The sequence below is a fragment of the Peromyscus leucopus genome, chromosome 10 (genome assembly GCF_004664715.2).
Source record: "Peromyscus leucopus breed LL Stock chromosome 10, UCI_PerLeu_2.1, whole genome shotgun sequence".
NCBI classification, from domain to species: domain Eukaryota; kingdom Metazoa; phylum Chordata; class Mammalia; order Rodentia; family Cricetidae; genus Peromyscus; species Peromyscus leucopus.
The window spans coordinates 2,043,340-2,059,962 of record NC_051071.1 but is presented as its reverse complement, the minus strand read 5'-3'; the positions used below and the strand labels follow the sequence as shown (position 1 = coordinate 2,059,962).

The following is a 16,623-nucleotide window of genomic DNA, read 5'->3' as shown; positions in this document are numbered from 1 at the left end:
CCCTGGAGGCAGGAGCTGCGGGAGCTGATGCAGAGCCCCGGGAGGAGCGCTTGCTTACTGGATTGTCATGGGCCAGTCTGGTGGGGACACTGTCTCAAGTGTGGTTCCCTCTTCTGCAAGGACTCTAGCTTGCTGAGTCATGTTGACATAAAACTGGCCAACACACAGGGGGATGGAAGGACAAGAGGAAGACCACAGGACTATTTGAAGTCATGGGTAGTCTTCCACAAACGAATAGCAGACCCCAAACCGCAGATCCACAAACTGAATTTGTACTTGAGTATATCGTATGCAAGCTGCAGATGATCAAAGATGAAAGGGGGAAAAAAATCCTGAAACAAGACCGGGAGGGAAATACCTTGGCTACAGAGAAACAAGGATAAGAATTCAGCAGACGTCTCTGCAAAAATGACACGAGAGAGAACAGAGCAAACTAGTGTTTAGAGAGGAGAGTCAACCTGCAATTCAGTCACCTGTGAAATGACACCTCAGAGACCGAAGACCAAGGAATCAATCATACCCTTCAGACCTCCCCTTTTTAGGTGGTTAATGAGAGAAATGCTTCAGAGAGAGGCACAATGACCTGAAGGTCAATAATTCACTCTAGCTGGACAAGCAGTGCACGCCTGTAATGCCAGCACTCGGGAGGCAGAGGCAGGTGGATCACTCTGAGTTTCAGGCCAGTGTGGGCTATGCAGGTATTCCAGACCAGCCTTCATGGTGAGACTACATGGTCTACAAAACCAAAAAAAAAAAGAGCTCAGACTAAACAGGAGAATGAACAAAGGAAAAACATAGAATATTTTATAACTATGATCTATATAAAAAAGGAAAGCGCTCTAGAGGGGATAAGTAAACACAATAAAAACTTGCGCTTTCTATTCTTAACTAATCTGACAGATGCCAGTTTGCTGGAGCTGAAAGAATAGTGTGCTGGGTGTGTGCAGCTCAGGGACAGGCTGCTGGGGTCCGGGGGCCAGGGGGTGTGGGGAGCGTTCAGAGGAAGCCAGACCCCACAGCATACTATGAGGCAGTGATTCTCAACACCCCTAATGCTGTGACCCTTTAATACAGTTCTTCATATTGTGGTGACCCCCAACCACAAAATTATTTTTGTTGCTACTTCATAACTGTAATTTTGCTGCTGTCATGAATCATCACGTAAATATATGTGTTTTCTAATGGTTTTAGGCGACCCCTGTAAAAGAGTCATTCCCTCAAAGGGGTCACAACCCACAGGTTGAGCATCTCTGCTATAGACTAAGTGGACCCCACACCGATACTATAGTTCATCCCAACTGAGTTAGACAACTTAAAAATATATGTTGCAAACTCCGTGGGGCCCCTGATCTTGAGAGAGGAACAAACAGAGCTCCTCCTAGAGAAAATGGAGACATTGACACCAGCTTACTACACCAGCTCTAACTCAACCCCACCCCCACCCCGGGACACAGCGGCTTCAATAGCAGGCCGCTGCCCCATGCTGGGGTCCTGTAACTGCATGCGAGGGCCAGGGGAAAACTGGCAACAATAATGCCTGAATGCATAAGGCCTAAGACTCGATTCAAGATCAAACCGTAATCCCACAGCGTCACTGCAGCCTTGACTCTGAGCACACAGCACCCACACTTTGCCCCTGAGGCCGCAGGGAGCACCCGGCTTCATCTCATGGCTGCTGCCTTTTCTGCTCTTCCTGAAGCCGAACAGTTTCCATAAGGAAACAAAAGCTTTTCAAATGTTCCTACCTTCAGTGTTCAGCATGTGACTATCCAAGTAGTGTATCTTTGGATTGTGTGGTGCTAGAATGCTGGATTTTTAAAAATGCTACTTGCGGCCCCCAGGATGGCTGAGTGGGTAAGGGCGCTTGCTGAGTTCAGTCTCTGGGACCCACACAGTGAAAGGCAAAAGTGGGTCCTGCGAGTGGTCCTCTGACTCCCACGCATGTAAATACATACACAATAAATAAATAAACATAACAAATATATCTTAATGGCCATTTGTGTTGCTAACATATTTCATAAAGAATCACTCGATGAATTTTTGACTCATGATTAAGATAAACTTAACAACTTCTGAAATGGCCTAAGCATGCTTTTGTTATTTGGCATAATATATATTTATGCAAAGTAGTATTTGAAGCTTTGAGGATTATGAAATTAAAATATTAGTCAGCTCTGAAATGTATTAGAGGTGTCCTACTCCGTCTCTCAGTATATTCAGCTGGTATTTAATTCTTTACGTAAAAATAAAAAGCCCAGCTTTCTCACTAATATGTAAATTTATTTTAATCTTTAATGCCAAAATTATATCAACATAAAAGAGTTGTTTTAAAGTAAATTTCTTATGACTTCTCAGGAAATGTTTGATTTGTGTGCTTGCTCTGTATATGTTTAAACCTGGGGTCATGTGAAAATTACTCCAGCAAAAAAGGATCTCAAGGGGAAAAAGCTCTAGATGCACCCACAAAAACAGAAACTGCCAGAGCAGATCCAAAAAAAGGCCCAACCATTTGTTGTCCACAAGAAAGCACTGGATTTTAAAACTCTCGTGCACAAAGCCAGCCAATACACTCACTGTTGACTGGGGATGCACCTGAATAAAAGCCATGACAACATCAAAGCCCTGCTAGCAGGTTAGGACACTGGACGAATGTCACTCACCTGAATATCCATGGGCAGGTCCCCCTCCCACTCACAGCCCTCACCAGCATCTCCTTGATCATACAGGTGATGATAGCCAGCAAGCTCTCTGTAAGGCTCAAACAACTGATGCTAACCTAGCTGTTCCGTTCCCATATGAAAGGAAGCACTCCACATCATACTCTAAAGGAAGAGGGAGGGAGGAAGGGAGGGACGGAAAGAGGGAGGGAGGGAGGGAGGGAGGGAGGGAGGGAGGGAGGGAGGGAGGAAGGCAGGCCATAAAGGAATGTGGTCAATGCTGAGCCTAGTTGTTTGAAAGCAAATTACAGACCTGTCATGAATCAACTCCTCCTGCATGGGGGACAGAGTCCCTAACTCCCTGAAGCTTTCCTCCTTCCATAGGTTCACTTTCCAGACATGAGGTTGGTGCCCAACAGTGGGTGATGCACCCTGGGGCAGGGGAGTCTCTGTTGATTTTTTAAGCAGAGCAGCCTCTTCTAGGGCCAGCGCTGCCAGCCTTCTTGTGCGCTCTTGCCTGCAGAAGGTGTTCCCCATGGTAAGCCTTGTAAATCCCCAACATGGTTCCCTACACTTCTTAGATTCCCTTGCAGAAGTGGGTCATGAGAACATACTTGGGCCAATGATACGTGAGCAGTTGTGCCCGGAGCCCTTATGGACTGAGGGGCTTAAAGCCTTTGACTACTCCCCCAGACTAGCAAAACCTTAAACCATTTGTTGGGGTGGTGACAGAGCCACAGGGGCGTCTGGGCCCCTGAATCCCCTAGGCAGGCCCAGCCAGCCTGTATATAGTATATCCTATACTAGAGGATCTCTGAACCTGAACTGTCCTCTCAAGCTTCCATCGCTGGCACAGTTTGGCTTTGCCATACCTGGCAAATGCTCCCCCTGGACTGTCTTCCTTCTCCTTACCACCTACCCACCTTCAAAATTCAATTTGGATGTCACCTGCTTAGTACACATTCACCAGTGCCACCCCCACCCCATGCAGCTCCTGTTTTCCTTCCCACAGCCCTGGACCTGCTCACACTGTTGGTACCAACCTTTCTCTACCACTAGACAAGATGCTCTGGGGCAGCCAGGACCGTGCTGGCCTCGACCTCCCAGAGTCTGGGTCAGGGCTTGCCCAGACTCAAGGAGGCTGGCGCCTGTGAAATACATGCACTTCTGGCCGTCCATGTGTCACACCAATGACTTCCTTCATGAACACACTACAGCCGGAGCACAGGCCCTAGGCGGATAGACCTGTGTCTGGACTTTGTATGGCCACGCCGTATCACTCAACCTTCTGCATTATGAAGCCCTGGTGTAGGAGCTAGACTGAGCACCCTGTCAGGCTCATCTGTTGCAGAGAGAATCCCCAGGACCTCAGGATGAGAGGACATCAAGAGGAGCCCTACAGAGGATACATGGGTCAGGAGGGAGGCCTACTGTCTTCTTAAGAACAGGAGATCAGACTGGGGGAGGACACAGGGCAGATGCCATCTGCATGCCAAGGGTCACACCCAAGTCATACTGTGAGAGCACAACCCACCGACACCCGATCTCAAACCTCTCATCTCCAGAGCGGTGGGAGACGTCCTGCTGCTGAGACCCCAGCCTAGAATCTTCATCCTCACAGATTAACACAGTGGAATGTTAGCAGAGTAGTCCCAGCCCAGGGCTGGCCCTGCCCACGCCTAGCTTTAACAAAAACCTTCTACATAGTGTTCCACAGAGCAAGACGACCTAGTCTCCACAGGCCACTGATCAGACATCCCCACCCCAGGGAAGGTGTCGACAAGCAAAGGTTCTGAGACCAAGCCAGCCTGGACGTGACATCATTACCACCACCACCACCCACACAGAACCTAGTCCAGCTTTGTCTGGGAGTGCCACTGCCCACCCTGCAGGGTGGCTGGTTACCGCAGAAGCACAGAAGTCCCTGATGACTATTCCGGACCGTCACCTAACACCTTGGCATACTGGCATCGTGGGGAGCTAAGAAATGGTGAAAGGGGCCAAGAAGCTGGGAGGGAACTGCTGGTCCCTTCAGTGCCCGCAGAGGTGTTCTGGTGGACAGCTTGGTGCAGGCCCTGGCAACCTGTGGTCTAGCCTGTGCTCACAGTCAGTTTGGAAACACCCGCTTTCGGCACTGCAGTCATGGTGTCTTCCTCTGGAAGCAGAGGCCAGTGAAGGAAGCCACGTCTGTTCTAATATGCTCAGGATCAGCAAAGGGTCGCCCATTCAGCCCTCTCTGGGTCTAGTTCAGGCTCCTTCCAATGGGTGTGGACTGAGGTCACTGCTGGGACAGGGGTCCCCCTGCGAGGGTGGCAGTGGAATACAATATGAGAACCTCTTTGTGGACCCTCCCCGCTGCTGTGGGAGGGGTGCAGAGGTGATTTTTAATCTGCTCGTCATCTATATTCGCCAAGGCATTCTCCATAATGAGATGATAACATTTTACATAGAAATGGATTAAACTGGAAGAATGGTATCCCCACCACATCCTTTTGCACACACACAAAAAAGACACAAACAATTACAATCAAAACAACTGCCCACCAGGAGCCACAAGAACCTGCTGAAGTACACTGGTTTTCAGCACCGCTTTGCTATACGTTGAGGCATGAGGCTCAGGCTTTGGGTCTCAAGCCCCTGACTTTAACTTCTCTCGGCTCTTTGGTCTTAGCCTGGGCTTTGAACTTGGGATCCTCCTGCCTCAGCCTCCCAAGTATCGTGAGATGATAGCCCTGTTCCACCAAGCCTAGCATGGAGTCAGCAGAAACTGAGGAAGACGTCAGTCACAATGGCCGCCACGGTCAGCTCAGGGCAAACACAGCACATCAGACCTGCTCGTCCTGGATGCAGGAAGGGCTGCAGAGCCCAGCGTCGCCCGCTGCTGCTTCTTCCCAGTTGCGGTGAAATGGCCACACCACAGAGGCAGGTTCTGTGACATATTTAACACTCCTAACACCCAGACACCAGGAGAAGCCAGGCCTCGGTGTGTGTGTGTGTGGGGGGGGGGGGGGTAGGTGGATTCCATCAGGGCTTAAAGAAGAGCCAATAGCAAACTCTTCCCAAAAGTAAAGGAAGGACCATTTCCCCATCACCCTATGACACCAGGACTACAGTGGCCACCAAAGACCTCACCATGGAAGAAACAGAAGACTAGCACACAGGACCATGCAATAAACAAAAGCAAACACCTCAGCTCCCAGGTCCTCGCATGGTCTGCCTAGTACATCCCCAGCCCAGAAGGATTGTTCTCAGAAGGAGGGGCGTCCCCCTACAGATCACAGATCTCCTCCCCCCAAAACTCCGTCAATCTACCCTGTGTCTCTCTCTGAGATGCCACACTGGCCAAATGCAGCTGGAGTCACCAATAGTGCTTGTCTCACACAGTCCGTCAGTCATTCACTCAGCCAGGACTGACTGAGCCCACGCATGTGCCAGATGCTGTTCCTAGCATGAGAAACACGAGACAGACAGAAACCCCTGCCTGCCCCAAGTTCACACTCTCTGACCTCTCCTTCCTTACCTTAGCTCTCTGCTCTTGAAACCCGCCAGTGTCCAGCACTCAGCAGATTCAGGGACAGCATGGCATAGGGAGACCCCTACTCAGGATGGCTGGGGGTTAGGCAATGTGCACTATGGGAACTCTGAAATTCCATGACAAAGGCCAAGGGTGGGAGGATGCAGGGACTCCTCAGCTCAGAGCCACAATCCCCAGAGAATAAACGCCCTTTTTCACACTTGGCGTATGTCTAAGCCTCATTCCTAGCTGCTCCCTGGCAGTGGCACATCCTGCTCACACCGCACCAACCCAGTAGAAAATCTTCCACAGAGATGTCCTCGGGTCACCAACCCCCGCACCTAGCCTCCACACGAGCTTCTACCTGTAATCAAGGTAGGATCCATGTACACAACTATGCGTGCCTTTCCCCCAGCTTGAGTTACTAAGCTGTCCTTCACTGTAGGTCTAGGAACAGTTTTATGATTGCAACCCAGCCTTGCAGATGAGTGGGTCCCTGTGGGAGCCCACAAAGATTCCAGCTTGTGCTTTGTTTCCATTTTGACTCAAGGTCAGAGAGTCAAAGTGTATGTTGCTCCCCAAGGCTACATAATAGGATGTTTTGGCCAAAGGCATGGTTACCAAGTGTTTAGAGAACTAAGAAAGGTCTACACTTGTTTGTACTTTGTACTTTGATCTTGAAACCAGGAGGTCTCTTGCTTCTCCACTTGCTAATATATAAAAAGCCCATTAGGAATAAACACCAGGCGACTGGGTATTGACCCAGGGCCCTCCCGAAGCTATCCTGTGTCTCTATCTTTTTCTTCATCTACCTCTATATTTATTCCTGTCTAGCATTTCTTAGTTCCTCATTTGCCACTTCAAGGACTGTTCAACAGGTCAGAGTTGGACCCTGACAGGTCTCTATACCAGGCCTTTTATTTCCAGCTGGTATAAGATATGCAACAGCTCAATAATCACTTTTCTTCTAAGCCTCGTCAGCGTCAAGAGTTTACCACATGGCCTGACCGACTCCAGCAAACTCCGAGCTGAATACGAAGCTTCCATGTGATGATCTGGTGGCTTCCGGGCACCTTTCTCAGACCGAGCACAGGGTGACTGCATCGCCCGGCACGTGGCCCAGAGGCCAGCTGACTTCCAGCCCCTGATGCTGGCTTCTGCCCAGCAGACCTTCCTGTGCAGGGAGGTGGCATTTTGCATCTGCTTCTCCTAAGCAAATGAGGATGTCAGGCTCTTGTTTTGGGCTGCAGGAAACACACATCAGCATGGCTTCTCTACACAGCCCATAGTTTCACACACACACACACACACACACACACACACACACACACACACACACAATCTCCAAGGCATAGTCTGCTGCTTGAGGATCAGAAGCCAATGTCTTTTTTTTTTTAACTAGTTAGACTCACCAGCATCTCCTGGGAAAGAAGGCAGAGGAAGGCACAGTGTGGATGCAAAAATCCCCACCCTGAGGCCTGTGGGTCTTGCTTCCTGCTGTCCCTCACACTGTCACATGTGTCCTATATTTCACCTGCAAACTGTACCGTGGCCATTCCCAGGCCTGGTATTATATAGAATTTTAAACATTCCATCCTGAAGGGACACTCCCTAAGGCTCAGGAAGGAAACAATTCAGAAGCGTCAGGAAGCGCCTGAATATACCAGTTACACAAGACCCCTCCCGCTTCAAGGTTATGTAAGCCATAAGGCCTGCTGAGGAGACTGAGGCAGGTGCAGCTTGCTGGAAGAGACGCTCTCCAACCTGTCAAGCGCCTGCAGGTGTTCCTGAGCTGTCACCCATGCTGGAGTGGGCTTTGGTGACACAGTCATCTTTGAGTCATTCCCGCTCCTGTAAGTAACCCCAGTAAAACTCATGGTTCACCAAGCTGGGCTTCAGTGGTACCCGTACTCAGATCTGTCAGTTTCCATATTCCCACCATGATTCCTCTCCCTGAGTCACCTGCACTCAAGTCCTCCGAAGCCAGGTTCACACACATTCCTTCTCGGAGCACACCACCAAGTCCATGCAGCACCGCCCCGTGCCAAGCCGTGAGGATGAAAGGTGAATGAGACAGGCGGAGGTGCCCACAGCCGCTTCGCTAAAGCCCTGCAGGTTCCCCTCCACCACAGAAGGCAAGCGGCCACCAAGTGCAGGCCCGTGCCACCCACACATGAGCTCAGATGTCTCCAAATGCTTTCAGGTAGACTCCAACCATCATCCCCCGCAGCCCACCTTGATAAAGAAAGAGAAGCTGCCTCTAAAAGATGAAGCAGGGGTTGGGGATTTAGCTCAGTGGTAGAGCCCTTGCCTAGTAAGCGCAAGGCCCTGGGTTCAGTCCTCAGCTCTAGAAAAAAAAAGAAAAGAAAAACCAAAATTTAAAAAAAAAAAAAAAAAGATGAAGCGGAACTCCTGCAGAGGAAGCTAACTGCAGATCTTCGTCCCTCCCTCCTCTCCTCCAAATCCAATCCCCCAGTCTTACCCCAGCTCTGTAGAAGACAACCTGTCACAGCCATCCCTCCCTGCCTGCCCCCATCTCAGCAGATCTCCTCCAACCTTCCTCCCCACTCATCCTGTTCTCCCAGCCCCCCCACTCCAGCAGGCATTCCCTGGGCAGCCCGTAGCCAGGCTTGCCAGGGAAGAAAGTGGGCCAGCAAAGCAGGCAGGTGAGCGTCAGATCTTCACTCCCCCTCCTCTCCTCCAAATCCAATCCCTCCCTCTCATCCCCAGCTCAGTAGCAGACTACCCGCAGTGACCTCTTCTCACTCTCTGCCCCTATTCCCAGGGGACTAAGCCAACCCTGGTGAAACACCCGACTTTCCTCTCTCTGTGAACTCCCTTCCCCCACTCAGTACACCCCCATTCCTAAGTGTCAGTTCTCAATACCTGGAAATATATTTTACCCAAAACCCCTCAGTGGCCATACCTAGCATGATCCCAGAAGAATCCCCTACTAACCAACATACAGTTCCCACACCCTCCTAAGAACCAGAGAGGGCAACAGAAACCAACGACCAAAATACTCACTCAACAAAGGCAGGACCAGATATCAGCTCCTAGAATTACCATCGTCCCTACACATCAGCATAAAAACACAGTCAATAACAGCCAGGACAATATGTCTCCACAAGAGCCCAGACACCCTACCACAGAAGTCCCCCGACACAGCTTAAGCACAAAACAGAGGCCTTCAAATAGTCATTATGAATAAGATAGAGGTCCTTAAGGAGGAAATGAATAAATCCTTTAAGGAAATCTATGGAAACACAAACAGTGGAAGGAAATGAATAAAACAGTTCAAGACCTGAAAGTAGAAACAGAATCAACAAACAAAACCCAAACTGAGGGAAACCTGTAAATGGAAAATTTAGGAACTCAGACAGGAACTTCAGAGGCAAGTTTCACCAATAGAATACAAGAGACAGAAGAGAGAATGTCAGGCACAAGGAACATTTAGAACAACAAATATATTGGACCAGAAAAGAAAGTCCCCTTAGCACATAATAATCAAAACACTAAATATATAGAACAAAGAAAGAATATTAAAACTTACAAGGGAAAAAGACCAAGTAACATACAACAGCAGACCCAATAACACATGACTTCTCAATGGAGATACTAAAATCCAGAAGGACAGATGTTTCACAAACTCTAAGAGACCACAGATGCCAGCCCAGGCTACTATACTCAGCACAACTTTTAATCACAATAGATGGAGAAAATAAAATATTTCATGATAAAACTAAACTTAATCAATGTCTATCTACAAATATAAGCCTACAGAAGGTGCTAAAATGAGAACTTGAACCTAAAGAGGTCAGTCACACCCAGGAAAACACAGGAAATCAATAACCCTAGAGCAAATCAAAACACACACACACACACACACACACACACACACACACACATACACACACCACCACCACCACCACCACCACCACCACGACAACAAAATAGCAGAAATCAACCAACATTGCTCATTGATATCTCTCAACATCAATGGTCTCAATTCTCCAACGAAGAGGCACAAGGTAACAGAACCGATGTGAAAACAGGATCCGTCCTTCTGCTGCATCCAAGAAACACACCTCAACATCAAGGATAGGCATCACCTCAGAGTTAAAGGATGGAAAAATTATTCCAAGCAAATGGACCTAAGAAGCAAGCTGGTGTAGTCATTTTAATATCTAACAAACTAGACTTTAAATCAAAACCAATCAGAAGAGATAGGCAAAGACACTACATACTCATCAAAGGAAAAATCTACCAAGAGGACATTGCAATTCTTAACATATATGAACTAAACACAGGGGCACCCAAGTTCATAAAAGAAACACCACTCCAGCTTATACTGTCCCTCATACACTGATGTAGGAAACTCCAATACTCTACTCTCACCAAAACTAAACAGAGTATCCAGACAAAAACTAAACAGAGAAATGATGGAGTTAACTGATACTATAAACCAAATGGACCTAACATGTTCACAAAGCATTTCACCAAACACAAAAGAATGTACGAAGGTTCAGTACTTTATGAACTTTCTCCAAAATTGACAACAGACTCAGGCACAGATTAAGTCTCAAAAGATACAAGAAAATGGAAGTAAGACCCTGCATCCTCTCTGACTACCACAGATTAAAGCTGGATATCAACAACCACAGAAAGCTTACGAACTCATGGAAACTGAACTTCTCACTGCTGAATGAAAACGGATCAAGACAGAAATTAAAGACTTTCCAGAACTGAACAAAATGAATGTACAACATACACAAACTTATGGGACATGGTAAAGGTGACTCTAAGAGGCAATTTCATACCACTAAGTGCCTACATTTAAAAAAAAAAATGAAGAGCTCTCATACTGGTAACTTAACATGCCTGAAAACTCTAGAACAAAAAGGAGAAATCAAACCCAAAAGAAGCAGGTGGCAAGAAATAATCAAACTGCAGGCCAAAATCAATAAAATAGAAACCAACAAACAAACAAAAACAATACAAAGAATCAATGAAACAGAGTTGGTTCTTTGCGAAAAACAGTAAGATTGACAAACCCTTATCCAAATAACTAAAACATAGAGAGAGAAGATCCAAATTAACAAAATTAGAGATTAAAAATGGGATATAACCGACACTGAGGAAATCCAGAGAATCATAAGGACATACATTAAAAACCTGTACTAGGCCGGGCGTTGGTGGCGCACGCCTTTAATCCCAGCACTCGGGAGGCAGAGGTAGGCGGATCTCTGTGAGTTCGAGGCCAGCCTGGGCTACCAAGTGAGCTCCAGGAAAGGCGCAAAGCTATATAGAGAAACCCTGTCTCGAAAAACCAAAAAAAAAAAAAAAAAAAAAAAAAAACCTGTACTCCACCAAATTGGAAAACCTAAATAAAATGGGTAATTTTCACAATACATACCACTTACCAAAGTTAAATAAGATCAGATAAACAATTTAAACAGACCTATAACCCCTAGTGAAATAGAAGCAGTCACTAACGTCTAACAACAACAACAAAAAGCCCAGAGCCAGACAGATTCAGTGCAGAATCTTACCGGACTTTCAAAGAAGAGCTAATGCCAATGCGCCTCAGAAACAAACACTTCATTTTACAAGGCTACAGTTACCCTAATACCCAAACCACACAAAGACCCAACAAAGAAAGAGAATTACAGGCTAACTTCCCCTATGAACACAGATGCAAAAATTACCAATAAAATACTAGCAAATCGAATCTAAGAACAAATCAAAAATATCATCCACGATGATCACATGGGCTCCATTCATGAGATAGAGGGATGGTTCAACACACAAAAATCAGTAAATGTAATCCACCATATAAACAAACTGAGAGACAAAACCACATGGTCATCTCATTAGATGCAGAAAAGGCCTTTGATAAAAATCCAACACTGCTTCATGATAAAAGTCTTAGAGAGATCAGGAACACGAGGGGCATACCTAAACATAATAAAGGTACTTTACAGAAATCCCATAGCCAACTCCAAGTTAAATGGAGACAAACTCAAAGCACTTTCACTAAAATCAGAACAAGGTAGGGTTGTCCACTCCCTCCATATCTATTCAAAATAGTACCTGGAGTCTTAACTGGAGCAATAACAGAACTGAAAGAAATCAAGGGGATACAAATTGGAAAGGAGGAATTCAAAGTATCTTTTTTTTCCCAAGACAGGGTTTCTCTGTGTAGTTTTGGTGCCTGTCTTGGATCTCGCTCAGTAGACCAGGCTGGCCTCGAACTCACAGATATCCACCTGGCTCTGTCTCCTGAATACTGGGATTAAAGGCGTGCACCACCACTGCCCTGCTAAGTCAAAGTATCTTTATTTGCATATAATATGATAGTATACATCAGTGACCAGAAAAATTCCACTGGAAAACTCCTATAGATGATAAACACTTTCTGCAAAATAGTTAGATACAAAGTTAACTCACAAAAAACAGTAGCACTCATATATCGAAAGGACAGACATACTGAGAAAGAAATTAGGGAAACAACACCTTTCACAATAGCCTCGATTAATATATAATATCTTTGGGTAACTCTAACCAGGTAAATGATAAAACTTGTGTGATTAAGAATTTTTAAGAAATTGGGCTGGAGAGATGGCTCAGAGGTTAAGAGCACTGACTGTTCTTCCAGAGGTTCTGAGTTCAATTCCCAGCAACCACATGGTGGCTCACAACCATCTGTAATGAGATCTAGCGCCCTCTTCTGGCCTGCAGTCATACATGCTGTATACATAATAAATAAATAAATCTTTAAAAAAAAAAAGAATTTTTAAGAAATTAAGAAAGATAAAATTAGAAGGATCTCCTATGCTCACAGATCAGTATAATTAATATAGTAAAAATGACCATCTAACCAAAAGCAATCTACAGGTTCAATGCAATCCCCATCAAAATTCAAAGACAATTCTTCACAGATCTTGAAAGGACAATTTACAACTTCATATGGAAACATACACACACACACACACACACACACACACACACACACACACACACACACACACACAAACAGAAACAAACAGACAAAAACCAGGAAAGCAAAAACAATCCTGAATAATAAAAGACCTGCTGGAGTTATCACCATTCCTGACCACAAATTATACTATAGAGATACAGTAATAAAAATAGAGTGGTATTGGCACAAAACAAACACATTGATCAATGAAATACAACTGAAGACCCAGACATAAATCTACATACCTATGGACACCTGTTTTTGTTTTTGTTTTTTTAAAGAAACCAGAAATACACTGAAAAAAAGAAAGCATCTTCAACAAGTATGTGAGAGGGCAAAGGTTCCATCTTGTCTCAGCTAGAGCCATCTTTGCCTAAACTGAAACTGACCCCCCACCCAACCTCTGCCAGGGAAAGTCCTGTAGGAAAGCACCCCACACTGTTCTAGAAACTTGGGGTCAAAATACCCTCGATAACTGCATGTTCTTGGCTCCTGTTAAACTGTTCACTTGCTTCCCCCTGCAACTGCCAACCAGGATGTAGTTTTTCTGTGTTCTTTGTCTTTAAACTTACTCCCTGTAATATGCATTCAAGGCTGCTCTGTGAGAAGTATTTCTCCCCAGGCAGTAGCTCTGACTTAATACAGACTCTCAGTTCATACTTTGATCCTGCTGAATGGTCTTTGGGTCTCCACCCTGCAAAAATGGAGCTGGTCAAACTGGATGGCTGAATGCAAAAGAATGCAAATAGATCCATACTTATCACCCTGCACAAAACTCAACTCTAAATGAATCAAACACCTTAACATAAAAACAGATACATTGAACCTGACTGAAGAGAAAGTGGGGAATAGCTTTGAACACGTTGGCACAGAAAACTTTCTGTTAGCACAGGCACTAAGATCAACAATTAATAAATGGGACCTCATGAAACTGAAAAGTTTCTGATTGGCAAAGGACATCATCATTTTGACAAAGTGACAGCCCACAAAATGAGAAAGGATTTTTTTTTTTTTTTACCAACTACACATCCAATAAAGGGTTAATATCCAACATATACAGAGAACTTAAAAAAAAAAAAAAAAAACCTAGGTATTAAGAAAACAAACCAACTAAAAAATTGGGTACATATCTAAACAGAATTCTCAACAGAGGAACCTCAAATGGCTGAGAAACACTTAAAGAAATGTTCAACATCCTTAGCCATCAGGGAAATGCAAATCAAAACTACTTTGAGATTCCATCTTATAGCTTTCAGAATGGCTAAGATCAATCAAACAAATGACAGCTCATGCTGGCAAGGATGTAGAATAAGGGGAACATTCCTCCATTGTTGGTAGAAGTGCAAACTTGTACAGACACTATGGAAATCAGTGTAGAGGTTCCTTAAGAAGATGGGAATCAATCTACCTCAAGATCCAGCTATACCACTCCTAGGCATGTACCCAAAGGAAACTTCATTCTACCACATTCATTGCTGCTCTATTCATAATAGCCAGAAACTGGAAACAACCTTCTGCAGATGAATGGATAAAGAAAATAGTGGTACATTTATACAAGAGAGTATTACTCAGCTGTTTTTTAAAAGTGAAATCATGAAATTCACAGGTAAATGGATAGAGCTAGAAAAAAATCACCCTAAGTGAGGTAACCCAGAGTCAGAAAGAAAAATATGACACAGATTCACTTATATGTGGATATTAGCTGTTGAGTCAATGATAACCAAGCTACGATCCACAGAACCACAGATGTTAGGTATAGAGTAATGGACTGGGGGAGGGGGTAGCTAGATCTTCCTAGGAAAGGGAAATAGAATAGATAATTATGGATGGATGGATGGATGGATGGATGGGAAGAGACTGGTGAATGAGAGGACCAAGTGGGGAGAGGGAGGGTAAAGGGAGACTAGGGTAGGAATATGAGGAGAGAAAGATAAAATTAAGGGCCATTTGAGGGATAGTATAGAGACTATATAAAGTATAAGCTTCCTAAAATATATACATATATAAAAGTGATCCAAATGAAATTGCCAAATAATGGGGGGATACAAGGCCCCAACTGGACATCCCTTGTCACCAAATAGAAGCTTCTATACCAAGACAGAGTTACATATAAATGAGTTGTTGGCCAAAGGAGTCCCAAAGCAGCAACCCAAACAATCCAGGTTGTTTCCAAGACTACAGGTTACTCTCCACAAACTGACAACAAGACCCTATTGCTGAAGACAACACCCACACAACTCATTGAACATGGAGAACTCAAGCTGGTGTCTGCATAGAGCCTTCACCCTTACATGATAGCATCTTTGGTACAGGAAGGTACTCTGCATGTTACCAAAAAAGAAACATAAACACCAATCCAGGCACAAATCCTTTGATCTACAATGGTGTCCTGCCTGTAAGATATGCTAGGGCAATGGTGGCACAGAGCTTGTGGGGGTAACCAACCAATACCTGATTTGACTTGAAAGCCAACAGCAAGAGATGAAACCCACACCCAACACTTCTTGGGTGACCAAGAACCTGAGACTAGATAGCCCAGGAATCTAGGGTAAAACTGATAGGGATTTACAATATGCCCTCATGGTTGCGCATGCCCGGCAGACCTAGACACTTCTGCCCAGCCATTTCTGGGTCAAAATAGCCATTTCTGGGTCAAAACGTCTCACATGACCAGGACCCCGTGGCTTTGCATGATTGAGTAAAGCCCGCAGCATAACCATGTGATCTATGTGCATGTGTGGAATAGCCACATGGGCCCGTGTGCGCAGGCGCGGCCTAGCCTTTATAAGTCGGCGCCATATTCCTGGCTCCATCTCTTTATTCGCGTGTGTTTTCACAGGCCTGTCACGTCTGTCTCTCTCTTTCCTATCTTAATAAAACTCTTGTTAGTGGATTTTGTCTGGTTTCGTGACATTTCCTCGCAGGGTAAAAGCGCCACTAAATAACTAACAAAAACCAAACACTACTGTTTTCTACTAAAAGAACATAGCAATAAAATGACTCCTAATGACATTCTGCTATACTCATAGATTAGTGCCTTGCTTAGCCATCATCAGAGCAACTTCCTCCTGCAGCAGACAGAGACCACAGCCAGACGATAAACAGAGAATGAGAGATCTTGGAACATGCAGCTCTAAATGGGATGCCTACATCAAATCCCTCCCCTTGGAGTTCAGGGACCCAGTGGAAAAGGAGGCAGAAAGGCTGTAAGATCCAGAGGGGATGGAGGACACCAAGAAAACAAGGCCCTCTAAATCAGCAGGCTCTACGCAGATATGAAGTCCCAGAGACTGAGGCAGCATGCACAGGGCCTGCATCAGATGATGTCCTAGAGCTGAAAGGAGAATTGGACACATGCCCCATCCCTAACCCAGAAGCAATCTCCAATGGATAACCACTTGCAAATGAAAATCTGGTTTTCTCCAGGTGAGTCTCACTGAAGAAACAAACTCCTCTTAAGGGCAGGCTGC

General features: G+C 45.5%; 1 protein-coding gene across 8 annotated transcripts in view; it reads right to left on the bottom strand.

The window, feature by feature from the left end:
- Jakmip1 (janus kinase and microtubule interacting protein 1) overlaps positions 1 to 16,623 on the bottom strand; it is a 122,529-nt gene that overhangs the window by 63,832 nt on the left and 42,074 nt on the right. The window contains exon 1 of one of the 8 annotated variants that reach the window (XM_037208885.1): positions 4,210 to 4,286. The exons of the other annotated variants lie outside the window; for them this stretch is intronic. The gene's annotated coding sequence lies outside the window, so the exon portion shown is untranslated. Of the gene's footprint in view, positions 1 to 4,209; positions 4,287 to 16,623 lie in introns of those variants that run through there. 8 annotated transcript variants of the gene reach the window in all.